The sequence below is a fragment of the Mustela lutreola genome, chromosome 3 (genome assembly GCF_030435805.1).
Source record: "Mustela lutreola isolate mMusLut2 chromosome 3, mMusLut2.pri, whole genome shotgun sequence".
In the NCBI taxonomy this organism is placed as follows: Eukaryota; Metazoa; Chordata; class Mammalia; order Carnivora; family Mustelidae; genus Mustela; species Mustela lutreola.
Genome location: NC_081292.1, coordinates 20,662,973 through 20,690,336, shown reverse-complemented (window position 1 = coordinate 20,690,336; position 27,364 = coordinate 20,662,973). Strand labels below are relative to the sequence as shown.

The window sequence follows — 27,364 nt, the reverse complement described above, 5'->3', positions numbered from 1 at the left end:
TAAGTTCTGGAACCAGGGGTTTGGGACTTGGCCTTAGCCCTCACATGATGCAGGGTTCCCTTGGGGAAGGCAGCAGCTTCTCTGAGCCAGTTTTCATATTCATAAAATGTAGTGCTGTGTCTATGTGCACTGTATGGACTGTTCCAACTCGGGCATTCTGATTCTTTATCTTTAGAACCTTGGCTTGTCTTCTTTACTCCAATGGCAGAGCAGTACTGAAAGTTTAATTGCCAATAAATGAAAAGGGAAAATCCAAATGTCAGAAAAGACAGTTATAGCCTGACGATCCCTGGTGTGAAGGACAATATTATCGTTTATCAAATATTTCACTTTCCCACTTCTTCCTTGAAGAACCCCTCCTTGTGTGAGATTTATAGGTCTCTGCCCTGTTGAAGTCAGGAGTGGCCATGTCAACATGCTTTAATTAATGGAATACAGATGGAAGTCACCTATGTCACTTCCAAGATGAGGATATTAGGTTTGTGATGTCTCTTCTCTGTACGATGGCCACAGACATATCTGAGTTAGAGGATGTTCTCTCAGCCTGAGTCTGGAGTGACTGATATTTGGAGTAGTTAATGATCATGCATTTTGAGCAAGAAATAAACCTTTGTTTTAAGCCACTGCAGTTCTGTGGATCATTGGTGATCACGGCAAAACAACATTCTGGGAATGGCTGACTATGAAAAGCAGTTCTGATTTCTTGATTATGATTCCAACAAAAAATCAGAATTCTAAACCTTTTTTTTAAGAAGAGGGATCCATCAAAATCCTGGAGGAATCCATCAAAATCCTGGAGGAGAACATAGACAGTAACCTCTTTGACATCAGCCACAGCAACTTCTTTCAAGACACGTCTCCAAAGACAAGAGAAACAAAAGCGAAAATGAACCTTTGGGACTTCATCAAGATGAAAAGCTTCTACACAGTGAAGGAAACAGTCAACAAAGCAAAGATGCAACCCACAGAATGGGAGAAGCTATTTGCAAATGACACTACAGACAAAGGGCTGATATCCAAGATCTATAAAGAACTTCTCAAACTCAATACCCAAAAAACAGATAAAGTAAAAAAATGGGCTGAAGACATGAGCAGACACTTGTCCAAAGAAGACATACAAATGGCTAACAGATACATGAAAAGTGTTGATCATCACTAGCCAACAGGGAAATTCAAATCAAAACCACACTGAGATACCACCTTACACCAGTTAGAATGGCAACATTTGATAAGGCAAGAAACAACACGAGTTGGGAGAAGTTGTGCAGAAAGGGGAACCTTCTTACACTGTTGTTGGGAATGCAAATTGGTGCAGCCACTTTGGAAAACAGTGTGGAGATTCCTTAAGAAATTAAAAATAGAGTTTCCCTATGACCCTGCAATTGAACTACTGGGTGTTTACCCCAAAGATAAAAATGTAGTGAAAAGAAGGGCCACATGGACCTCAGTGTTCATAGCAGCAATGTCCACAATAGCCAAACTGTGGAAAGACCCAAGATGCCCTTCGACAGATGAATGCCTAAATTGGATGTGGTCCATATATACAATAAAATATTACTCAGCCATCAGAAAGGATGAATACTCAACTTTTGCATCAACATGGTTGGGACTGGAGGAGATTATGCTAAGTGAAATAAGCCAAGCAGAAAAAGCCAATTATCATATGGTTTCACTTATTTGTGGAACATAAGGAATAACATGGAGGCCATTAGGAGAAGGAAGGGAAAAATGAAGGGGGAGAAATCAGAGTGGGGGGGGTGAACCATGAGAGACTATGGACTCCGGGAAACAAACTGAGGGTTTTAGAAGGGAGGGCAGTGGGTAGGGAAGTGGGTTAACCCTGTGGTGGGTATTAGGAGGGCACATATTGCATGGAGCTCTGGGTGTTATACGCAAACAATGTATCATGGAACACTACATCAGAAACTAATGATATACTGTATGGTGACTATCATAACACAGTAAAAAAACCAAAATGGTCTCTTTTCTCTAATCCTCATTTAAGTACTTTCATATATATGTATATTTAATATATACATATATATGTGTGTATATGGATATGTGCATATGTATGTAGGATATATACACATATATACATGCGTATGTTGTATATATAATTTAAATATATGAATTCCCTCCTAATGTCTATGTCATGTGTAGGCAGTAGGATATGGAAGATTTGATTAATTTTGTTTCCATTTAGTCTATGATGCCTTTAATTTTCTTCCATGAACAAGGTTGCCTCTGTGCCCTTTATCTATTTATCCAACAAATAGTTTTTGATCACCTACTAAGTGACGGTAATCCCTGGAGATGCCAGAGTGAGGAGATAAACATGGTCCCTTAAGTCGGTCCTATTATATCTTCCAGTGGTCTCAAGGAGACAGGTCCAGACCCACGGATAAATGACATGCTGGTAATCACACAGTGTGGTAGTCGCATCTACAGTAAGCATTTTAAATCAGAGCTTTGGCACCAAGGGAGGCTTTCTCGAGGAAGTGACGTCAAATCCAAGAGCTGAAGAGTAAATAGTGATTAGATGGGAGAAGTGTGTGTGTGTGTGTGTGTGTGTGTGTGTAAAGAGAGGTCAGGGAGGGGCGTCTGGGTGGCTCAGTCATTAAACGTCGGCCTTCAGCTCAGGTCATGATCCCAGGGTCCTGGGATCAAGCCCCGCATCATGCTCCCTGCTCAGAGGAGAGCCTGCTTTTCCCTCTCCCACTTCCCCTGCTTGTGTTCCCTCTCTGAGTGTGTCTCTCTCTGTCAAATAAATAAAATCTAAAAAAAAAAAAAAAAAAAAAAGATAGGTTGGGGAATTAAGTATACTGGTGAAGAATGTTCCAGGAGAGGAAACCACACCAGTGAAAGACCAGTGATGAAGCCAGACTGCAGATATTAAGGGGGGAGGGGGCATTGTCTGGAAAGGAAGGAAACACAGGGTCAAGTAGGAACTTCTAAGTCATATTCAGGCCCTGGGTTTTATCTGAAGAGTCAATGGGGAGCCCCTGAAGGGTTTTAAGGAAGATGTTTCCTCTGCCTCGACTACCCTCCATACCCAACCTCGGCCTCCCATCTAATCCACTCAACAACCTCTTCCTCTTTAGAGTCAGATGGAACTCTCTAGAACCTTCCCAGGCAGCTGTAGCTCCTTCCTCTCTAACTTGTCATTTGTATATACATAGATATTTCCCTGGACACATTTATATCTATTCACTTTCATCCCTTTCCCACAACTTAAGATCAAAAACTCTTGGGGGCAGGGCCTTGTCTTTTTATCTGTGGATCCTCAGTGACTCTCAGTCCTTGGCTCTTAGCGGACACTCTTTAAATGTGGCAAAAAAGAATAAGCAGAAAGAGGAGAGCCTGGGGAGGATCCAACCTGTAAGGAAATGTCACCCCTGAGGCAGAGCAAGTCAGATGCCTCCCGATGCTCTTGGGCCTTTACCACAGAGAACATTTGTTTTTGCGGAGTCTCAGAATGATCTGGTTCAGAGATGACACTTAGCCGGGGAAACTTAGGTCCCAGATCTTGCCACCACCCTTTCCTCTGAGTAACTCAGGCCAGCTGGGGCTTCACCCATCTTTTCTCATTCTCTCAGCCAGTTGCCACTATTGGGAATATCTGTCTAGGCTCCTGCTTCAACCCAGGGTGGCTCAGGTGTGTAGGTAGCTCCATGGCTTTGGAGGTGAGCGGACCTGAGGTCAGGCCTTACTCAACTCTGCCATCGACTCGTTTTGCCCAGTAAGTGGAATTCTAAGGTGACTGTCAGCATCCCACACGCTGTCCCATCTCCTCACCCCTCCAGCTGCGTGTAGATGGGGCCTGTGGGTATGACTGGATAGCATTCCCGTAACCAGGTTCCTAACCAGTTGACTTTGAGTGAACCAAACAGGAAATTATCCTTGGGGGCATGTGGTGGGAGAAACTGACTGGCCCAGGAGCAAACAGCCAAGTTGGAAACTGCCTACTGGAGCCATATGGGCAGGCGAGTGTGTGACCTCCACTCCCCGACATGAATTCTGCCAATAGCTAGGGAGCTCAGATGAGGGCTGCAAACCCTAGGTAGGCACACAGCTCTGGCCCTCACCTTGATTTCAGTGTGGAGAAGCTGGAGCAGGTGTCCCAACTCCTGACCCATGAGAACTATGAGATAATGCAATGGTGTTTTTTAAGCTGCCAAGATTGTGGTGATTTTTTTAATGCAGTAAGAACATATCAGTGGAACGCTAATACGTTATGTGACTGTGTGTCGTTGGGAAAGTTACCTTCCTTCTCTGAACCTCATTTTCCTCATCTGTGAAGTGAGCATGCTAATCTTAGCCCTTGTGAGGAGTCAGTTGTTGAAACCGGCTTAGATAATATATGCAGAGTACCCAGTATTTTCAACATGGGTTAAGTACCTTGTCTGTTGCCTCCCCCCACCAGCACCACCATATACATAAGCATTTTTTGGAACATTCTGCCCTGGTTGCCTCTTCAAAGAGCCCGTCCAGGGATTCAGGCTGGTGGTAGGTGTCATTTTCCTAGCAGCCCATCCTAGGGCTAGCGTTCTGATGAAAATTCCTATTGTAATGCATAACCATGAGGAGTCCAGAATGAAATTGCTTTGGGAGCCTTTGTGTGATTAACATTTCAGCTGTTTATGGAGTCTTTGCCCTATCATTTCCTGTTTTAAAAAATTAATGTGCTGGTTTATTATTAAAAACCAAGGAGGGGGGAAGTTCAGCTGGGGCACAGAGAAATAGTTCTAGATGATCTAAATAAAAGTGTCTGAGTAGGGAGAATATTTGGAAGACCTCTTTTTTATTTAGATGCTCTTTTCATCCCTATAACTTTTTCTTTGGGTATCATTCCCCCCTTCACCCCAGTCCCTTGCCTTCTGTCACCCGGCCCCTAAATCTGAGTGGGATAACAGGCATTCAAGTTAAGAGCATTGTGACTTTTTAATTATGCCAATGGTATTGTGTATGACAGTGTTGTGTGTAACCCATCATGTCAGAGGGTATTTGAGTCAGAAGGAGCTTTGCATGCCCATTTTACAGATAAGAAAAACTGAGGTGTGGCAGTTTAATTGCCCAAGGAAACACAGCTAATTAGTGACTCTGTTTTCTCTGAAGGAAACCAGATCTCCTAACATGTTTTCCTCAAGTAATCTGAATCATTTACTTTTGTATGTATCAAAGTTTAAAACCTACGCTGGTGATCTGAGGCCCACATGCTCCGTCCTTCCTGATATACCTCAGGGTAGACATCATCATGGATGTCAATGATCTGTAAGGCTGCCTCCAACTGCACCCCAACAGGGAGTAGAAGGCTTTCTTACGCCAGATGGAAAGATCCAGTTCAATAAGAAGGAAAGATTTAGGTTGGATTTAAAGGGCAGAAATAGCTCAGTTGCCAGTACTAACTTTGAAGTGGTTCTGATAAATAATGTTCTTTAGGGATCATCAAGGAGACTAGAGATTTATGTACCCATCAGCTGGATTTAGTCATTAGCTCCTTGGCCTTATTCTTTGTCCTCTGTCTGCTATCCCAGTATATTTCTGATGCCTAGTATTTATTTACTGGAACAGACTGGGCTCCCTTTTCCTAAGAGGAAGAGAGAAATTCTGTTCTAGAGCCTCATCAACTTGGGATCATAGTAAAGATTGACGGAGCATTTACTGTGTGTGCAAGACTATTAACATGTAGGCTTGAGAGCACTAGCCTTAGGAAGTCTTGCTTGTAACATTGGCAGTGGCCATCATCTGGGAGCTTGAATGGTGAAGAGTTCCTTACACTGATCTGAAATGGCCCCTCATTAATGAGAGTGGCTCACTGTTCCTGAATTGTTTATACAAACAGTATTATTCATGCTGAAGACATGCTGTCCTTCTAGAATTCTGGAATATAGGTACATGCCAGGCAGTGGTGCTTATATGCCCAGTTCCCAGTAAAAACTTAGGTCCCAGTCTCCAGGGAGCTTCTGGGGCAGACAGTATTCCCCATGTGCTGCAACAACCCATTGCTAAAGGAACTGAGTGTGTCCTGTGTGACAGCAGTGCGGCAGGCCCCTTCGAAGCTTGCATTTGGTTTCCTTTGCCTTTATCTTTGCCAGTTTTGTTTTATATCCTTTTCACTGCAATAAATCTGAGCTGTGAGGACAAGTATGTATACTAACTCATATAATTCCTCGTAGCAAGTCACCAAGGCTAGGGCTGGTCTTCAGACTTCTTTACTCCCTTAGGGAGAATATATTTATTTTGTTTTATTTTCTGAGAAGCCTGCCCAGTACCACGTAAGCAGCAGGCTCTAACTTGAGGGAGCTCGAGTTCAGGAGCCAATATGAAGGCGAGCCTGGGTACCTCAGTCGGGTGGGCATCTGATTCTTGATTTCAGCTCAGATCCTGATCTCAGGGTTGTAGGATTGAGTCCCACATCGGGCTCTGGGCTCAGTTAAAGATATGCTTGAGATTCTCTCTCCCTCTTCTTCTGCCCCTCCCCTGGCACTCTCTCTCTAAATAAATAAATACAATCTTTTTAAAAAATAAATCTAAATAAAGAGCCAATATGAGGAAAAACAGTCCACTCTAAAATACTCAAATACAATGTTATACATCATTTATACGCATTATTTCCCTCTGGTTTGCCCATCTGCCCCTCTCTACATCCCATGTTTTTATTCTTTTTTCATTTTTTACTTTTTTATTTCCTTCCTGTTCATTTCCAATGGTTCTGTCTGTCTTATCTTACATCGTAGGCTGTGAATTTCATGATACCAAAGACTCTATAAATAACAGGTTTAGCAGAAAACAACAAAATATAAGTGTATGGAGTCTCCATTTTTTTTATGCTTAGAAATTTAGTTATTTATCTTCTCATTAAAAGAAATCCCTTAATATTTTTGTCCTTTCGTTTTCTAATCTGATCAATGGGGCTCGTATTCTCTGTCACCTCACAAAGTTACAGAAGGGGTCAAATGAGGTGATTTTTATGTAAGAATTTCAAAAATTTGAGCCATCGAGAATTGTTGAAACTTATTATTCTTATGGAACAGTCACAAGTGGATTACATGAGAAATGCATGCCCTTGAGATGTGGGCACTCTCTCTCTCTGTTCATAAAATGACAGAGGAGAGAATATAAAGATACTCAATGAGAAAGGACCGTAGAAACAGTTAGCCCTGAGTAACAGAAGATTAAGAGAAGGGTTTGATTGCTGACTTCAAGTATGCAAAGGACGGCCATGAAGAAAAAACCAAGAGAACAATTCTGTTTGATATCACAAGATAGAATCAAAACTAATGGGAAAACAAAAAACAAAAAACAAACAAACAAACAAACAGAGGAAGAAGAGGAAAGACCTGGCTGGCGCATAGGGAAAGGAAGACTGAGATAGCTCGGTCTTTGGAGCTGTTCAAGGTCAGGCTGAAGCACGGCATCCTGCATGTTGCCTGAGGAATTAAACAACCAGATTTATGAATGAGCTGCTTTTGTGAACCAGCAACCCCCCCCCCATAATTTTTGCTTCAGCATTCTCTGTGCTATTATTTATTGAACACTTAAATAATTCATTCATTTTTTTAGATACTTTTTATTTTATTATTTTTTTATTTTTTAAAGATTTTATTTATTTATTTGACAGAGAGAAATCACAAGTAGGCAGAGAGGCAGGCAGAGAGAGAGAGGGGAGGAAGCAGGCTCCCTGCCGAGCAGAGAGCCCGACGCGGGACTCGATCCCAGGACCCTGAGATCATGACCTGAGCTGAAGGCAGCGGCTTAACCACTGAGCCACCCAGGCGCCCTAGATACTTATTTTAAAACTATATTTTGCACCTTTGCTGTGTCAATTATTATTATTTTTTGGTAAAGTACATTAAAATGCAAAGGTAACTATAAAAAACATACATCTGTTAGTAAAACCAAAACTAGATGCCGTCCAAACCTGATGCTCCGTGGAAATTCTTAAGCCAAATGATAGAAAAGGACAAAAACAAAACTACAGTTCCGGGGCCCTGATTTCTATTTCTGAGAACTTTTTGGTCACTTGGCACCACGTAATCTTCCTTGAAGAGCGACATGGTGCTTCATTTGTGGAGCTGAGAGCATACCTTGACCTCTCTTCCTGGGAGATCGTAAGACTCTCCTCCACTTCTGCACTGCTGATCCCTCTCCCACAACCCACCCAGATGATGGGTGCAAACCGGGACTCAAGCAGTCTGGATGTATGCTAGCTTACATTTTCCTCACTCTTGCTGCCCTGGTTTTCCGCACTTAATTCTTGACTCCTGCTCTATTATCTAGGGATGCAGGCTAAGCCTTCTCTTCCCTTTGTCTCATATGCATACTTGGTCTCGAGAAGTTACAGCCCTGCCCTCACACCCAGAGTTGATTAGCACCAAGAAGGGTACTGGCCCAAGAGGGATCAGTTTTCTTCTTGCCCGAATTTGGAATTTCAGCCTAGAGACAAAGTGTAGTTTGCTAAGGCTGTTTTTAAACAAAGTACCACACACTGGGTGGCCAGCAGGGAGAAGCAGTGAGAAGTTTGGTCCAGGATCTGAGTAAAAAGCAAAAGGAAACTGTATATTCAATGAAGACTAAACAATGACTAACATAGAGGAAACTATACTGCAAACACTCCAAATTATATAGTCAGCAGAAGTGAGTGCCTGAAGCAACCGACCTTTATTACTGAGACTGTAGACAGATGTAAAAATTTTATATTACCTGTTGCTATCTTAAATATAAGATATTTAACACTTTGGTGTGTTATGTATGTTATGTATGTTACTTACTGGGGAAAGGAAAGCCGTGCTTCACAGAGGCAAGATCGAAAACAGCTTGATCAGAAAGAAGGACCTCTTCAAACTCAAGATCAATTTAAGATCTTTGTAGGTCCTAGGTTCTTTTGTTTTTAAAGACCCATATCATATCGAATTTATATTGATAATGGAAGTGGTACATTTGAACTTATATATAACCATCTTAAGATTTAATTGTCCTTGGGTAGTTAACAAAATGTTGCATTCTGTAGGTACAACAGTAGCATTTATTAATTCCTGTTTTGTAATTTTCTTATTTTAGAGCCAATACATGTTGTTGCTTTTGGCGGGGGGGTGGGGGGGCAGAGGACATTGAAAGTTTTATAGGCTTGGGATGCCTGGGTGGCTCAGTCAGTTAAGCGTGTGCCTTCAGCTCAGGTCATGATCCCAGAGTCCTGGGATCGAGTCCTGCATTGGACTCCATGCTCAGCGGGGAGCCTGCTTCTCCCTCTGCCTACCACTCCCCTTGCTTATTCTCTTGCTCTATCTGGACTCTCTCTAACAAATAAATAAAATATGTTTCTTTTAAAGAAAATTTTATAGGCTTTATGCATTGTGCTTTTGGGCCCAGTGGACGAAATTGGATGTTTGTATCTTAATGGCTTAAAAACATTTTTCAGAAGATTTTATATATTTAAAAGAAAGAGATGTGCATGCAAGAGAGAGCGCACCCAAGTTGGTGGGGGAGGGACAGAGGGAGAGGGATACGAAGACTTCCCTCTGAGCAGGGAGCCTGATGGGGCTAAATCCCAGGGCTCTGGGATCCTGACTTGAGCTGGAGGGCAGATGCTTAACCAACTGAGCTACTCAGGTGCCCCTGTTTTAAAATTTTAATCAATTTATAGTTACATTTTTCTTAACAACTGAAAAGCATAATTCTTAGTATATTATTTAGACTTCTTCTGTATTTGCTTTCAAGAAGTGTCTGGGAGTAAGCCCAGGTTTCCAGAAGCAGGATAAATAGTTCCGTATTTAAGATGCTACTATTAATAGCCTCTGCAAAAACAACAGAAGTCCTCATTTTATTTTTTTATTATATTTTTATTATGTTAGTCAATCTTAAGGTGATGTAAGGTGAGGTGAGTGCTGTTACAGATAACTGTGGATTATAGCATCTTTTTAAAAATTCACAATATTTATTAAAAGTCTTGCAACTTTTCCCAAAAGGCATCTGGGAACAGGGTTTAGGAGCATTTACCTGCATTCAAAGCTCAGTTTCTCTGTGGTGCAACTTTGGGAAATTACTTAATCTTGCTGCCTCCACTTCCTCATCTCTAAAATAAGGATAACAGGGGTGCCTGGGTGGCTCGGTGGGTTAAGCCTCTGCCTTTGGCTAAGGTCATGATCCCAGGGTCCTGGGATCGAACACTGCATCTGGCTCTGCTCGGCGGGGAGCCTGCTTCCTCCTCTCAATCTCTGCCTGCCTCTCTGCCTACTTGTGATCTCTCTCTGTCAAATAAATAAATAAAATCTTTAAAAAAATAAAATAAAGATAACAATAGTATCTGCCCATTATCAGGGTAAGATAAGCCAGCATCACTAAAATTAAGGACTAGTGTCTTGGAGACAATATATGCCAAACAGCCTTCTAAAATATCTTTGGACACAACATTTGCACTTGTAGAGACTGAGGAATTAATTAGAGAAGAGAGTAGGGATATGAGTATAAGTATGAAAATTTAAATACATCTTCAATGTCATACTTGTTGCAAATGGTTCAGTTCATTAAGGCATATCCACATTAGAGTATGTTATACAACCATTAAAAAATTAGGTTTTCAAAGAATATGGAGCTGGAGAAATTCTTAGACATGTTACATTTTAAATGCAATATGTAAAGTTACCTGTACGTATTATGATCCTAATGCTGTTAGAAGGTGTGTAGGAAAAGTTCTAGAAAGAAATATCAATGTTTTAATGGTAATTATCCCAAGGTATTGAAATTAGGAATTACTTAAAATAGTTTCTTCTTTATCTTTTCTGTAATTTCAGAATTTTCCACGAATGTGGGGAAAAGTTAAAAAAAAAAGGTAACAGGGAAAGGAGAGATGGTGATCAAAGATTTATATTTGTTAACTTTTTTTTTTACAAGCTGCTGAACAAACATACTAATGAATCTTGAATATCTTTAAGGAATAGAAATTTTTAAAGCAAGGTATGGTTTTAAGATCTAATTAACTCGAGAGTATCCTTTTATAAACAGCAATGTGTGTGTGTGTGTATATACATATATATGTGTATGTATATATATGTATATGTATGTGTGTGTACATATATATGTGCATATATATATGCACATATAGTCTTTCCTTTAAAAAAAGAAGTTTAGGGGTGCCTGGGTGGCTCAGTGGGTTAGGCCGCTGCCTTCGGCTCGGGTCGTGATCCCAGGGTCCTGGGATCGAGTTCCACATCGGGCTCTCTGCTCAGCGAGGAGCCTGCTTCCCTCTCTCTGCCTGCCTCTCCATCTACTTGTGATTTCTCTCTGTCAAATAAATAAATAAAATCTTTAAAAAATAAAAAATAAAAAAGTAAAAAAAATTAAAAAAGAAGTTTAAATGGTGAATCATGATGCTCTGGCCAAGAGGTGATGAAGCAAAAGCTGATGAGTTTTGGATAAACTTGACAATAACTCAAGTCAGTAGACTAGTAGGAATCAAAGCCAAGTTTCAAGAGGGGAAAAAAACCTACAAACTGATGATCTTGGGAGTTGGTAAAGTAATTTGCAAAGTCTAAATATTATTGCAAATCTGACAGCTGGAGGTACCAGAACTCACTCCATCATCTGCCAGCTAAGTGAGAGAGTCCCCTTGCAGACCTGAAGAGAGAAAGAGGCTCACTTATTCCATCCAACAAATTCCCTTTCCTGAATGGGTGAGTTATGAACTCAAATCCCCAAGTTTCTTAATGAAAATGTATCTTCAAATGATTAAAAAATTTTTCTTTTCTCATTTCCTGGCTTGGAAGAAGAGGTATACCTTCATGGGGGTTATCCAGCTAATCTTTACCTCTTAGGCAGTTCCTACCTGGATTTTCTTAAAATAATAAGAACAGGGGGGAAAAAAAGTACTCTGAACATTTGTAAACCTGCTCACTGAATCAAAGAACACATAGAAGCATCTTGGTAGCAAGCAGGATAATTACCAGTTGTGATGACTGAGGTATATTTCTTTCCCATTTTTATAGTAGCCATGTGGTTGCAATCCAGGACCCTGAGGAAAAGTTATGTAGCCAAATGTTAAGGTTAAGGATATATCCTTTAAATAAGAGTTAGACACAAGATACATGCTCAGCCACTTTAAAAAAATAAAGTGATAATTGTAATTCATTTGAAAGGAAGCATTCTTAATTTATAACCTTTAAAAGAAACTGTCTTTATTATACTGCAGAGTATTCTAAGTGTGTACCATGGTTAATATTTTATGCATACATTTTTTCAGTTGAAGGCATTTGCCATAATTCAGCTTTAACAAACTCTGTTCTCAGCTGTAACTCAGAGCATGACATATATCTGTTGTCCAGCTATAAATCTGTGGTTGCTAATACTTTTATGAATCTGATTCATGCAGAAAGCATTATCCCTGCAACTTTAATTAAGGAGTTAGGAATTTCCCCCATTTGAATTCCTAGCATTCTGTACACTTTATTGCATCTTCCCCCATGAGCCTTAAATGAGATATTTGGATTACAGATTCTTAGAAGAATAAAATCCATAAGCTCTAAATCAGGGATGGGTAAGTGGATTTGATCCAGCTTTAGAGCTGACTTTGATGGCTCAAATTGCACTGAGTCTCTTAAGGACTGGATCAATCATTAATATCTAACTTTTTAAAGCTGTAATTTTTGGTATTTGTTGGTATCAGGATATTAAGATGTGGTCTCTTGTTGTTTCTTATTTCTGGGCAGCCCTCCAGTGCCTTACTTGGGTTGTACTAAAGCCAAGATTCTATGACTCAAGCTTAATAAGACAAAATAAGAGAGAAATCTATGTAGAACCTATTATATTTGATGCTGTTTCTTTTAATATAATGAGGTTGTGAATATTTGTGCTTAGGTGCAGGTGATTTTACACAACTACGTAGAAACTATACGTGTCTAATTGCCATTGTATCTTTAGGTTGGCTGCATATTTGGACATCTTGCATCCCTCCCTCAGATCTGATTTCCCATTCGGATGCTCCAAATACACAGATCATAATAGTAACTTTACCACCTCTTAGTTAAATAACAGCTCTGGTTTAAGGACTTTAGCCATTAAATGCCCATAACTAACCAGTGAGGTCATTACTATAATTATCCCCACTTTACAGATGAGAAAACCAAGGCAACGAGAGGTTAAGCATCTTGCCCGAGATTAAAAAGTCAGCAAATGGAAGAGCTGTGAGTATGAGCCCAGGCACATCTGGGTCTGGATTTCACAATGTGAAGCATTCTGCTATGCTGCCTGAGCTATATATAGACCTATTGGCACACATTCTTTGGGCTTTTTAAACCAGCACCCTTCCATCTTATCAGGGAAGAGAAAATGTTTAAGACTATGTCCTTGACCCCAAGAAGCTTGCAGTTGGGCGAGAAGACAAGAAGTGCACTCAGGGCCATTTATGGTGGAGTACACATTATGATAATAACATTTATTGGATGAGTATTCTGTGTCAGCTGCCATGCTAAGAACCGAATCTGTGTAGCCACAGAAGGGACTATTTTTATCTCAGTTTTATGAGAGAGGAGGCTGGAGGTAAGTAATTGAAGTCACAAAGCCAGTGAGTAGCAGAGCTGAGATTTGAGCGTTGGCGGTGGGAATCCAGAGCGCCAGCTCTTAGCCATTGTTTTCTATTGGATGTGAACACGTCTTCAGATGTTTGGAACACAGAGCAGAAAAGAACTGTAAGAGCTTAGTGAGGGTAGGGAGGGCGGAGAGTCCAACTAACCAATTACTTAGTTAATTTATTCAGTAGTATCAGTTATCTGTATTGTCTCGAGCCACACTGAAATGCTTTAGGCTCTCTGAACTCAGTGTGTTCTCTTTTATGCCTAGATGTCTGCACATTTCCTGCCAAGAATATCTTTTCATGCTGTGGCTACCCCACCCCCAGCACCAACCCATCCGCCAAAGCTTATCACCTCTACTATCTCCCCTAGCACCATTGTGGGACTGATTACTATTCACCCTTCATGTCTTAGCTTGAATCCCAAAACCTCTGGGAAGACTTTCTGCCCCTCCAAGACTTGAGTGGGTCTAGTCACTTGTAATCCTATCCCATTATAGCACCTACCATGCTGTGGCACGATTATAGCTTTTGTCTGTCGCTCCATGACATGCCTGGTACCCCCGACCCCTCCCCCAGCCAACACTCCCTCACCCACCCCTTGGAGCTTCTTGAAAACTGGAACTGGGTCTTACTTCCTCCATTGAAATGCAAGCTTCCAAGACAATGCCTGACAGATAATAAATGCTTTATGAATATTTCTTGATGACTTACTGAGTTCTATGGGCCAGATACTGTGCCGATAAAACACTTGTTATGTGATAGCACTGAGTGGATATTTGTTTCCATGATCTCCTCGCATTCTTTTAAGAATCCTCTCAGATACTATTATTTTTATTTTACAGATAAGGGTACTTGGCCTCAAGAATATTAAATAGCATCCTTAAGGTCTCATAGTTAATGGGGAGTTGGAAGTAGAAATCAGATCCGTCTGATCCTGACCCGTCCTGCAGATGAACCAGCAGTGGCAATGCAGGTTCTAGAAGGCATAATGTATTTCTAATAAGGCAAAGGAGTTAGAAATCATCTCTACTAGTGGTTGGTGAGGAGGACGGCAAGCTTTTTCAGGGATGTGATGCACAGGCTGGATCTTGATAGGCAAGTCCAAGTTGGTTTGGATGAGAACGAATAGATGAATCAGCAGGTGAGAGCCCAGGCTCTTCCTTCAGGGAGGAGAGAGGAGTGTGCACATGGTGCACATGGTGCACACGGTGCACATGGTGAGCACATGGTGCAGGGGAGAAGCAGTCAAGGGTCCTTGGATTGGAGTGTAATGAGTAGAGCCAACCTAGTACAAGGGAGGAACTAGAAAGATTGGAGCCATGACAAAGGACGAACCCACCTTACTTCTAAGAGGTTGGGCTTCTTAGGGAAAGAGTGGCCTTGCCTTATCCAATCCTGGGAGTGATGTTAAATGTGTGAAGTCAGGTGGGAAATCAGTTGGCAGATGGAGGGAAATGGTTCCCTGTCCCTCCTAGGGAGTCCAAGCCTTCTCTTTCATTAGCAGCTCTTCAAATCCAGGGGGAGTTGAGTAGAAACTTGAAAGAATGGAAGAGCAACCACAAATCCTTTAGATACTCCTCTTTCTTCTTGATTTCCTCCTGCAATGTTTGCTCTTTTATCTATTGTTCATATTATAGATGTCATTATTATTTATATGTTAGGTGCTGAACTATATGCAGTCCCTTACATGTGTATCTTACATAGTCCTTCCATTATGAAGGGTGTTGTTATGTCCATTTTCGAAATAAGAGCATGAAAGTTCAGCAATGCTAAGTGGTTTTTCCAATTCCGCAAGGAGTAAGTAGCAACTAAGAATTAACCCTTGTGGGTCTGACATCAAAGTCTGCGATCTTAACCAAAATCCCAGAGAATAGAATAATAATTACTATGAACTCAATGCCTGTTCTGAGCTAAGCACTTTATGTAGATAATGCGTAGAAAAGAGGATAAGGTATTTGCTCTGTCTAATCATTTAGCCCATTCATTCTGAAAGAGTAAGATTTGTCTGAAATTCACTTGCTGTATTCTCTGCAGTCATCGCTTCCCTGTTTTCCACTCCCTTCTTTTCTAATTCCACATCAAGAAGGGATGGACTATTTTAAGGATTTTCTAAGTTATTAGAAATTCTCATTTAGAATCTTGTATCTAGCCTTCACATCCATAGTGAGTCTATAAGAACAACTTCAGAAAAGAGCTTTAGAAATAAATGTATGGCGCCCATGCACTGTCAGGCTCCTTTTAATGAGAAATGGATAGGTGATGATGCCATTATGTAGTACATCCTATTCCTGGAAGCCATTCTCAGCTCTTCAGGATAATGTATGTCTAACACTGCATCAGCCTCTTTGTTCCATAGGTGCTATTTTTTAAAGTTTTATGAACAGCAAATGGCTCCTTAGGAGAACATTGTCATCGCTCAGTCTGGATTTTCCAGCAGTTTTGGGGTAAGGATGATAAAATGCCCAGAGGGCAGTGCCAATTTGAAAAGGATGATTAACTCCAGATTTCCCATCCTTGGGACATTGCAAATGCCTGGATCAAGGTCTGATGTGTTCCAGATGATGTGCTAGGACATACAAACATGCAGGCTTCCATTGCAAGGGAGACTAGGAACAAAAGAGTACACTACTCGTTCATTTAATCACCCAACAAATACATAGTGAGTTCCTGCTCTGCATCAGGCCCTGTTCAATGCTGAGAATACCGAGTCCCTACCCTCAGAGCATTTACATCCTCCCAGAGAGGACAGGCAATAAATAAATAAATAAATAACATGCTAACAGGAATAATAAAGCAGGAGAAGGCAATAAGGAGTGATATGGATGTGACATGCTATTTTATGTAGAAAAGGCTTCCTTAAGGTTCCACTACAGGAAGTGATGGCTCAAGACTCGCAGATGTCAGGGAAGACTGTTCCAGAAATCATGGCTTCCTTAAGGTTCCACTACAGGAAGTGATGGCTCAAGACTCGCAGATGTCAGGGAAGACTGTTCCAGAAATCATGGCAAAGTCTCAGAATAGGAGTGTGTTTAGGATGTAGCTGCATGGATGCCCTTGTGGGTGGAAAAGAGTGGATGAGGGGGAAAGTGATAGGAGGCATTGGCAGGAAGATATAGGTGAAGGACAGTGGGAGGTCAAGGTGTAGCCTTACATAAGCCTTGGTGAAGAGTTTAGATTTCACGCTCTATAGGTTGAGAAACCACTGCAAGGGTTTGAGCAAGGAGTGGCATGATCGGACTTACCTTTTGAAAGGATTCCTCCACCTGTTCTGTGTAGGATACATGTAGGAGTGTAAGTGGGTGGAGGAATGCCAAAGGTAGGAGGCTGTGTTAATCCAGCCACGCCATGGTGCTGCCTGGAGCAGAGTTGTCATGGTAGCGATGGTGAATGGGGAAACCATTCTGCATATTTAAAAGGAAGACTTGAGAGGATTTGCTAATAAATTGAATGTGGGAGAAGGAGAGAAATCAAGATTTGTACTGGTGTACCTGGAAGAATGGAGGTGTTATTTAGTGAGAAGGGAAAGATATCTGGACAAACTGACTGAGGAACGGGTAGCATCCTCTCCATTTTGGACATGTTCATTGCAAGACGCTTGACCAATGTCCATGTGGAGTGACAGAGGAGGCAGTTAGGTGATGAGTCTTGAGGTTGGGGAACAGGTTGGGGCTCAAGGTTTAAATATAGGAGTCATGATCTTGTAATTCATCCATGAGATGAGATAAAATCATCTGGGCAAGAGTTGTCAGGAAAATAAATTCTCAACTGGTCTCTTCAAGGGGTTCAGTTGTGTTATCAACTTGATATAAAAATTCCCCACAGGTGTTGCTTTCAGTCCTCCAGAGGACACAGTGCTTCCCTGCTTTACTTGGTTCAAAATGAGTTAGATCAAGCTAACTACAAATTTTGTGTTTCTAAACTTCTTCGAGACTTAACAGAAAGCAGCAAAGCAGGTGGTGTACTTTGTACATCAGCGGAGTAACTTTGGGCAGTTTTCTTGCTCTACCTGTTATGAAAAAAATCAGTGTGGCCCAACCATGTGGTAGTGCACGCAGAATAACCATTTCTCCCAAATATCTACCAGTGTCACAAGTATGTTTCTGGATTCTTCTCAGAGGTGATGGTAACTACTGGTCAAGGTCCCAGAGCCATTTTGCCTTTGAGTGTATGGCTTCATCCCACATACATATAATAAAGCAGAGGCTTGAAAGGATAGCTAGGGATACTCCAGCTAGAGGTACCCACTAGTATCCCATACTGGGAAAGACCAGTAAGGGGATGCAAAGTAAACCACACCTCTGAAAGCAAATAGTGGCTGCATTGGTGGCTACAACCTATTTCACTCTACCTCTTTTACTTGAATAAAAGGTGTTGCAGTGGTTGTGAAAGTGAACATATGAGCTCTTTTTACACCAAACCCCATAAATGGAATGTTTTATGGCATGGATGAAATTTAGAGTGTTTGATTCAGTGGATGGAGAAATATACAGAAAACCCCCCAAAAGAGTTTTATGTGTTTGCATAGGTATACATGTACCTGTGCGTGTCTGTATTACTTTTAAAATCTATGGAAGCCTCTTTCTTAAGCACAGGGACAGTGTTGTGTCCCAGCCACAGAAAGATTGGCTTCCTGACCAGGTTTTTAAGCAGATGATCAAGTACAGAAGAACAAGGCAAATCATTGGTCAGGACAGAGATGAAAGATGGGGGTCATAGTCAAACGGTCATGTATCAGAACTGGGTGAAGAACCAAAGTCAGGCCACAGTTAAGTTGACCCAAAGTTTATTATTGAGTCCTGAATGGGATCCTGGAAATAGAGCTGAGTCTGCAAGAGGGGACCAGTTTGCTCTGAGTACAGATGAGAGAAAGGACATGGACTGGAGAATGAAGCAAGTATTTTCAGAAGCAATTGGTGTCACTACCTTTTTTTCCACGCATAGCTGCTTTTAGCTGTTTGCTCACCTGTGGTGCTATGATGCTATCCCTATAGGAAAAGAATCATATTTTTCTTAATGGCGCACTTGTTTACTTGGCCTGACCCCAAAATGCAATCTCCTAAAACAACAAATTGAATTGAACACTGAGGAAGGCTGGTGGAAACTAGCAATTTTATTTGAAAACTGAATTATCCAATACGGTGTTTTCCAGAACGTTCAAATAATCTTGAAGGTGTGGCACTTGAATCCCATTGTAAGGCCTTCTGTGATATCTTTAACTGTCTGTCACAACATTTAAATGATAGCTTTGAGTTTAAAATAGAGTTCTTAGATGGTAGGTATACATCTAATACTATGGTTTTTTTTTTTCATAAGTTCTCTTGCATGATATTACCAGGGAGCACTAGAATAAATCATATTTTTTTCCTTCTGAATTTGTACCATGTGGTTATTGCCTTAATTTTGACTATAAGGCTATAGCTTGGTAAAATACTTAATTTTACCAGAATTAAATCTTGCTACTTTTTCACCCCTGTAATTAGTGTAGCTGTTGCAATTATAACCCTAAATAATTATCAACAATGATTTAATTTTAAACTAAAATGCCATAAAATTTAAAATACCCCTTAGTACATAATTATTAAAGATACTAAGATGGTGTTCTCTGACTTTTAGTAAAGTATCTCCAGAAAGCTGGGTTTATTAACTTGTATGAGTTTTCAGATGATGGAATACATAGGAGGTTTCTGGACTGAGAAGTTAAAGGACAAATTTAGGTAATTATAATTTAAGTTCTTAAACTTTTTTTTTACACAGTACCCAGACAATTAAAGTCAAAGGGAGGCTTCGATGAAGAATTATCTAAGTGTCTCAGTCTTTAACTTTATTCTGTGAATATATACATGTCGTCAAAACACACTTTTAATATCTTACTGAAATTTATTATTTCTCAAACATGCCCTATTTAAGAAAACAAATGTATTAATGTAAGGAAGAAAAAGAAAAAAGTAATTAGAAATCTAGGGATAGCAACCATAAGCATGTAGGTATCTAATAGTTAACAATTTTTAGTTTAAAATATCAAAAAAGACCATTCTTGTACAGATTTTGCCCCAAAATGACTATATATAGAAAAATATGATAATATTTGTACATATTCTTAATAGAGAATGATTTAATTACAAAATTTTTTTGTCTCTCAGTGGTTGTAACTTGGGTTAAAAGTTTTATTTTCAGGGCACCTGGGTGGCTCAGTGGGTTAAGCTGCTGCCTTCGGCTCAGGTCATGATCTCACGGTCCTGGGATCGAGTCCCGCATCGGGCTCTCTGCTCAGCAGGGAGCCTGCTTCCTCCTCTCTCTCTCTCTCTCTCTGCCTGCCTCTCTGCCTACTTGTGATCTCTCTGTGTCAAATAAATAATAAAATCTTAAAAAAAAAAAAAGTTTTATTTTCAATTGATTTTGGTTTGTGGTATTTCAAATGATTCATTTAAATTCCTTGTGTGTGTGTGTGTGTGTTTAGTATTTTTATTTTTGTATTTATTTGAGAGAGAGAGAGAGAGCACAAGCAGGGGGAGTGTCAGATAGAGGCAGAGGGAGAAGCAGATTCCCCACTGAGCAGGGATCCCCATGCAGAGCTCCATCCCAGGATCCTGGGATCATGACCTGAGCCGAAGGGAGAAGCTTAACCAACTGAGCCACCCGGACGTCCCTAAATCCCTTGATTTTTAACATTTCCCAATTAACTGTAATTAATCTCGGAAAATTCTAGGACCTCAGGGTAGAAGCAAACTTTGAAGGGAATTCTGTTGACTGCTGATGCCAGACCTCTTCCTTATTTCTGCCAGAGTTTTTCAAGACTTTGCTTTTATTAATGAAAGACTCACTCCCTTTGGGGAATTTTCCACTCTTGAAATAATTTCAACTGCTTGAAAAGATTTCATTATGTTGTTTTCCAGCCTATCTCCATTTGTTCTCTAGCTCTCAGAAGCTTCAGAGAAAGTCCAGTCCCACTTCCGTGTGACAGTAGCCCACCCACAAAATGAAACATGGCCGTCAATTCCCGCCTCCTCTCAGCCACTTTCCCAGAGTTCCCTCTTCTTTAGCATAAGTGCTATGCACTCTCTGAGGCCCTCTTTATATTTTAGTTTTAAAACACCTAATAAGGAGGGGCACCTGGGTGGCTTAGTCAATTAAACTGCCGACTCTTGATTTTGGCTCAGTTCATGATCTCAGGGTTGTAAGACTGAGCCCTCGGCTCGCACTCAGCTTTTCCCTCTCCCTGCCCCTACGTCTCTTTCTCAAATAAATAAACAAAATCTTGGAAACACCTAATAAGCTGTGTTGAAAACAGCAGATAAGTTTACCCCATTATTACAGAAGCTCTCAGGTTCACAAAGGGGTATCATTTACGTTAGGTACAAATCTGTCATGAAAAATAATTATAATATTTATTTATTTTGTAGAGAGATAAAATTCAATGAATTGCTGTGTTGAAATCGGGCAATGCAATTTTCAATATTTATCTTTCAGTGATGTTTTATTGGGCTATTAAAACTCATACTTAATTCAATAAATTGGATTTTCTAAAGGCCTACTTAGATTCATTTGGTATATTTATGCCACCAGCTATTGGACATGGGATAATCCTGAAATTTTTAGCTCCTTAACTATTCCAGCACGTTACTAATGCAATATATAATTTCACGAATTATCTACTACAGGAGATCTGGCTCTTCGAACACACTGCATTTAAAGGCAAAAAGCTCCAAATCTGCATACTTAATTATACAGCATTATCATTTCTATCCCTAATTTTTTAATCAAAACAGTCATTAGCAATGCAAATAATAAAGGAAATTGGATTATGAAGGAAATAAAGATTAGTGACTCTAAGATCAGATAGCTGGTTTTAACAAGTCAGGTTGATAGTGGGCTTTATTTTATTATTAAAGTAAATAATAGAACTACCTTGTCATAAACCTTTTCAGTTTTAAGGATAAAGCACTAGTTAATTTTTTTTCTTTGATGCAAATTTTGCACGAAATCCATGGGAAGGAAGGGGATAAATTATTAACACATTTTAACAGAATAACCTATCATGTAACAATTCATTCCAAATCGGGGACAGTGCTTTTTGGGGTGTAATTTATGAAAATGGTTTTTGGTCCATTCTCTCAAAGGCATATCATTTTAGGTTCCAATGTTTGAATGGTTATTGTGTGGCTGGAGTCCCTGGGGTCAAGTATTTTTTATTTTTTATTTTTTAATTTTTATTTATTTTTAAAATGTATTATTATTTTTTAAAGATTTCATTTATTTATTTGACAGAGATCACAAGTAGGCAGAGAGGCAGGCAGAGAGAGAGGAAGGGAAGCAGGCTCCCCGCTGAGCAGAGAGCCTGACTCCAGGCTCGAGCCCAGGACCCTGGGACCACCACCTGAGCCGAAGGAAGAGGCTTTAACCCACTGAGCCACCCAGGCGCCCAAGTAGTTTTTATTTTAACTCTTCAACTGAAAGCAGCATCTTATAGCTAAGCATGCATTCCAAGTAATTCAATGAGAAGAAGAGCACTACTTGGTAGAACTATAAATAAGATTAATTAAGGTTCCTACCAAGGCCAAGTTTGGCAAAGAAGCCTGGGTTAGCTCCTACCTCCAAGGCAGTCTAACTCTGGACCCTGGAGGCCAGCAGATTCACTGGGCCTGTGTCTGCATAATGCAGAAAGTATTCCTGCTATTTAGATTTCTCGATTGTACATATTAGGTGTATAAATATTAATAAAAAATTTCTGCCCTTAAATATTACATGTCACAGTTAATATTCCGTACTCTCTGCCTGGGTATCGGCTTTTCAATATTTGCCGTTAGAACTTTATTAATAAATTTGAGGCTTGTTTTTCCCTTTGTGGGATTTTTATGTGGAATACTGTGTCCAAACTACTAAGGGGGAGGAAAAAAGGGAGCCATTCATTTATTGATGGAAGATAGGAATGTAGCACATGTCCTACAGTTTGAGCAATATAAAACGTTACTCATATAAATGTTATCTTAGACACAGTGGGCTTCCTCTTGGGTTTGACATAGCGGAGGGATGTTTTGCTGTGTCATGCGGCCACGGGGGTCCCCCATATTAAAGAGTTAGCACACCAAGATATCAAAGATGCTGAAGAAGAGCATCCTGCCTTGGTAGTAGACTTGAAAGTGATGGCTCTCAACTTGGCTGCCCGTTGTAACTCCCTCAGAGCTTTCCGGAATAGTGATGCCTCAGTCCTAGGCCTAAGAATTCTGATTTGACTGATTCAGATAAGGGTTGGGCATTGGGAATTTTAGAAGTTTCTTGGGTGATTTTAATGGGCATACACAATTGAGAACAGCTGTTCTAAAATCACTCCATAACCGAGATTAGGGATCTAATCTGATTCTATCATTTTTAAAATATAAATCTGGTCCTATGATTAAATTTTAAAGGATGCTCCCTAATAAAACCCTAGACCTGCAAGATAATCTGCATAAGGAGATTCTGTGGTCACATAAACTTGGGGAATGTTACAATATCTTATCATCTTCTAAGAGAAACGCAATTCAGCTTGACATGTTAAAGACAATGATAAAGAAACTTGTCTTATCTAATGTTTCCAGGATTTTTAACCAGGGTCCTCGTTTTTTTTTTTTTTTTTTTTTTAAGATTTTATTTTTTTCTTTGACAGACAGAGATCACAAGTAGGCAGAGAGGCAGGCAGAGAGAGAGGAGGAAGCAGGCTCCCCGCTGAGCAGATAGCCTGATGTGGGGCTCGATCCCAGGACCCTGGGATCATGACCCGAGCCGAAGGCAGAGGCTTTAACCCACTGAGCCACCCAGCCGCCCCAGGGTCTTCATTTTTTTTTTTTTTAAGATTTTATTTATTTATTTGACAGACAGAGATCACAAGTAGGCAGAGAGGCAGGCAGAGAGAGAGGAGGAAGCAGGCTCCCCGCTGAGCAGATAGCCCGATGCGGGACTCGATCCCAGGACCCTGAGATCATGACCTGAGCCGAAGGCAGCAGCTTAACCCACTGAGCCACCCAGGTGCCCCCCCAGGGTCTTCATTTTTTATGACAGCTGTTGCGATCCCATGAAACTAGCATTCTGTGGTCCACACATGGCTTATGCAGCTTTATGTTTTGAATCTTTTCTGAACTCTGTTTAAAAAAAGAAATTCTGGGGTGCCTGGGTGGTTCAGTCATTAAGCATCTACCTTCATCTCAGGTCATGATCCCAGGGGCCTGGGATCGAGCCGCATGTCAGGCTCCCTGCTCAGCAGAAAGCCTGCTTCTCCCTCTCCCACTCCTCCTGCTTGTGTTTTTTCTCTTACTCTGTGTGTGTGTGTGTGTGTGTGTGTGTGTGTGTGTGTCTCTCTCTCTGCCAAATAAAAAAATAAATAAATTTAAAAAATATATATATATAAAAGGAAATTCTCATTTTAGTTGCTTACTTATACATTTTGCTACAAAATGCATTAAGGTCCTATGAGTCACGTGGTCTTCTGCTGGTAACTATGATTTCTGTGTGGCTGTTGAATGAGGTGCACATTGGTGTGAACCTCGCTGGAGATCCCTCTTACCTGGGGCTATTCCCGTTGGACTCAGTACTTATTAATGCAAAGGGTTGGTATTAAGGCAATCCGTCTTTCATGCCCTGTGTGACAGCAAGCAGAGGAGGGCTGCAGGGGTCCTGTTTGAAAGTTACTGTCTTACCAATTATTTAATTGTTTGTCTTAACCCGTTGTGTAGCTTCTGCATGAATCCCCCATCCTAAAATGCTTTTCCCTGTCTTAAAATGTCAAGAACATTATGGAATGTGTTTCTCGGGCAGGGAAGAGAGCTGGAAGATTTGGGGATGTGGAGAGAGTGGAGAATGGCATGATCAGAGTTGTGGAGCTATGGCGAAGCGGTGGGGGGTGTTTACTGACAAAGTCAGGTAGAGGAGGGCGGCAAATTGGCCTTAAGCCTGGAGGAGGCGGTAGACATGTCATTTATCATTTCTCCTTGGGTAGAAATGAAGATATGACTAGAATACACACCAAGAAGTAAAGCTCTCTGTTCACTTCACCTCTCAGGTGTTGTCTTATTTGGTTCCTAGGCAGCATGCCAACTTGGCTTCCTCCTATGCTCGTTTTCTTTCCTTGGCTTCTAGAACCGTCCGCTTGCTACTTTTTTCTTATCACTTTACCTCCTCCTTCTGTCCTCCCCCGGGACCCCCCCACTCTTGATCTTTGCTCCCATGGTGACCTATGCCTACCTTCTCCCACCAGGAAGTTTTCTTCAGTTTCACCCTAACTATATTATCTTTTATATTAAAAATATAACTTTATATTTACCATCATATTTTTAAGAGCAGGAATTGTACTGTTGATTCATATCTCCCCAGATCATGGAAGACACCGAACAGAACATCAGCCAATGTTTTTTAAGCTCAACTAATTGATCCCATAAGTACTCAAGAGATCCAATAGAGAGGTGGAGTCAAGGTCAGCTGGAAACACCACCAAAAGGAATGGTGATTTATACTTCTAACATATACTATAAAAGATCACTCTGATTATAGAACTGGTGAATATTTATTGTAGAAGATTTTTAAAATCAAGGAAGAAATAAAGAATATAAAAATGATGTATAAATCCACCACCCCAAAATAACCATTTTAAACAAGTCTGAGTATTTAAGATCTTTTTCTATGCATAGGCACAGGTTGTTTATCTATCTATCTTAATTATGCTTACAAGAGAATGTGGGTCATAATGAAAAGTGATTTTGTATCCTCTTCCATTTGATGATATATTCTTTCATTTGACAAACATTTAGAGGGCTTAATATCATGTGCCAGGCACTATTTTAAGTTCTAGGGATACATTAGTATCTTGAATGTTTTCCTGAAAACTTGATTTTTAATGACTTACTAATATTTCATATTTTAGGCTAACTGTACTCTATTTGATGAATTCCTGGCTGTTGCAGTTATCATTACTAATTACTAATTACCATTACTAATGACTATAACACCTTTAGTAGTAATTCTGCAACAAGTGCCCTCATTCATGGATCTTTGTGTTCTTCTCTGATCACTCACTTAGAAAAGAAGGGAAATTATATCAGATTATAAGGCATAAAGTGTCCAGAAAGTTGTTTAGAGAGGCTTCTAGAAAAGCAGATTATACAAATAATAACATTCAGATATTTTTATAATAGTAATATACAATAACACATAATAATTCGTAAACCCAGTAGTGTATGAGATACACATCCTGCCACCCTCGCTGGCATTAACTCATATTTCATTGTTAAATATCTTTGTTTGCCTATATATTGCCTCATCTTAGAATCTGTTTACTCTAGTGGGTCAAATGTTCACATAGACCTAGTTTTTCTACTAATTTTTAATTTCATTTAATTTTTATTATTTTATAATATTTAGTAATATTAATAGTTTTCTATTAATTTTTGTTGATTTTCAGTCCTTGTGACCACTCAGAAACTACAAACTTTAAAGGAGACCCCTGAAACCTAATTTTAAGGATTTTCTTTTGAGGATCTAAGTTGTACTGTAGCCCACCAGCAAAGTCCTCAGGCTTTCAGAATGGTTTCCTGCTAGTCCCTTTCCTTGGTTAACGTATTCAATTCAGGTGCTCATACTTAGTGGCAGTACATTAAACAAGGCAGATGTTCAGTGAAAGTCAAGTGTCCTTCAAAGAGTAATAGCAGCATCCCAGGGGCTCCCTTTGAGTGTGGAACCTTCTCTGAGACTCAGCACAATAATTTGTTGGGAGAATCTTCCTGGGGAAAAAAAAATCCAGCTTAATGTAGATCAGCATATGACAGTACTGTCCATTGTGGAATGCTGTCTCTGCTTTTAGATGTATGAATGGAAGAGGTCCAGGTGTTGTCCTAGAAAACAATTTTAATCCCAATCACTAATAAAATGCTCAAATTTTGAAGGCGAATTTTCAACTTATTGAAAGGAAGACATGTCCAAGGACAGGAAACGCCATTCGTCAAGAATATCCAAGTGTTAATGTGGTCTAAATGGAATGCTATTTAGTTGAATTAAAGGAAACTAAAGAAAAAGAATAACTATTATTCACCATCTAGGAAGGTCATCATGTAGACAATGTAATAAGAAATTAAGGGGAGGTCAGCTTATCTTAAAAGCAAAGAATTGTTACTTTTGGTACAAAAGGTGGATGATTCCATCCATGTTTGGAGTGACTCTGAGTCTCAAATAGTTTCTTGTCACTGACTCTTTTTTACCCCATAATTTTCTTCTTTGCTTCCCATGAACACACATGTCTTCTTCTTCTTTTTTTTTTTTTTTAAGATTTTATTTACTTAATTTGTCAGAGAGAGAGCGAGCACAAACAGAGGGAGCTGTAGGCACAGGGAGAAGCAGGCTCCCCATTGAGCAAGGAGCCCAACATGGGACTCAATCCCAGGACCCTGGGATCATGACTGGAGCCAAAGGCAGATGCTTAACCAACTGAGCCACCCATATGTCCTGACACACATGCCTTGCAATTTATATAACTTTTTTTTTTTTTCTGTTGCTTCTATCATGCATTCCAGAAGTCGAAGAGCAGATCTGCATAGAGTAAATCAGAGTTTTTGAACCTTGGCTCCATTGGATGATTAGTTGTCTGTTGAGAAGGGCCATTCTGTACATTGTGAGAGGTTTAGCAGCATCTGAGGCTGCTGCCCACTAGCACCCCTCTTCCTAGTTGTGACAAACAAGAACATTTCCAGATATTGCCATATGTCCTTTCGGAGGCAAAATCACCCCTGACTGGAAACCATTAGGGTGCCGTCGAGTAAATGTAGCCCAATTTTCCTAAGG

General features: G+C 40.3%; 1 long non-coding RNA gene across 6 annotated transcripts in view; it reads left to right on the top strand.

Moving 5' to 3' along the window:
* Positions 1 to 27,364, top strand: part of LOC131826468 (uncharacterized) — a 268,182-nt gene that overhangs the window by 32,312 nt on the left and 208,506 nt on the right. Inside the window, exon 4 of one of the 6 annotated variants that reach the window (XR_009351610.1) lies at positions 11,553 to 11,669. The exons of the other annotated variants lie outside the window; for them this stretch is intronic. This is a non-coding gene — a long non-coding RNA (uncharacterized LOC131826468). The remainder of the gene's footprint in view (positions 1 to 11,552; positions 11,670 to 27,364) is intronic. 6 annotated transcript variants of the gene reach the window in all.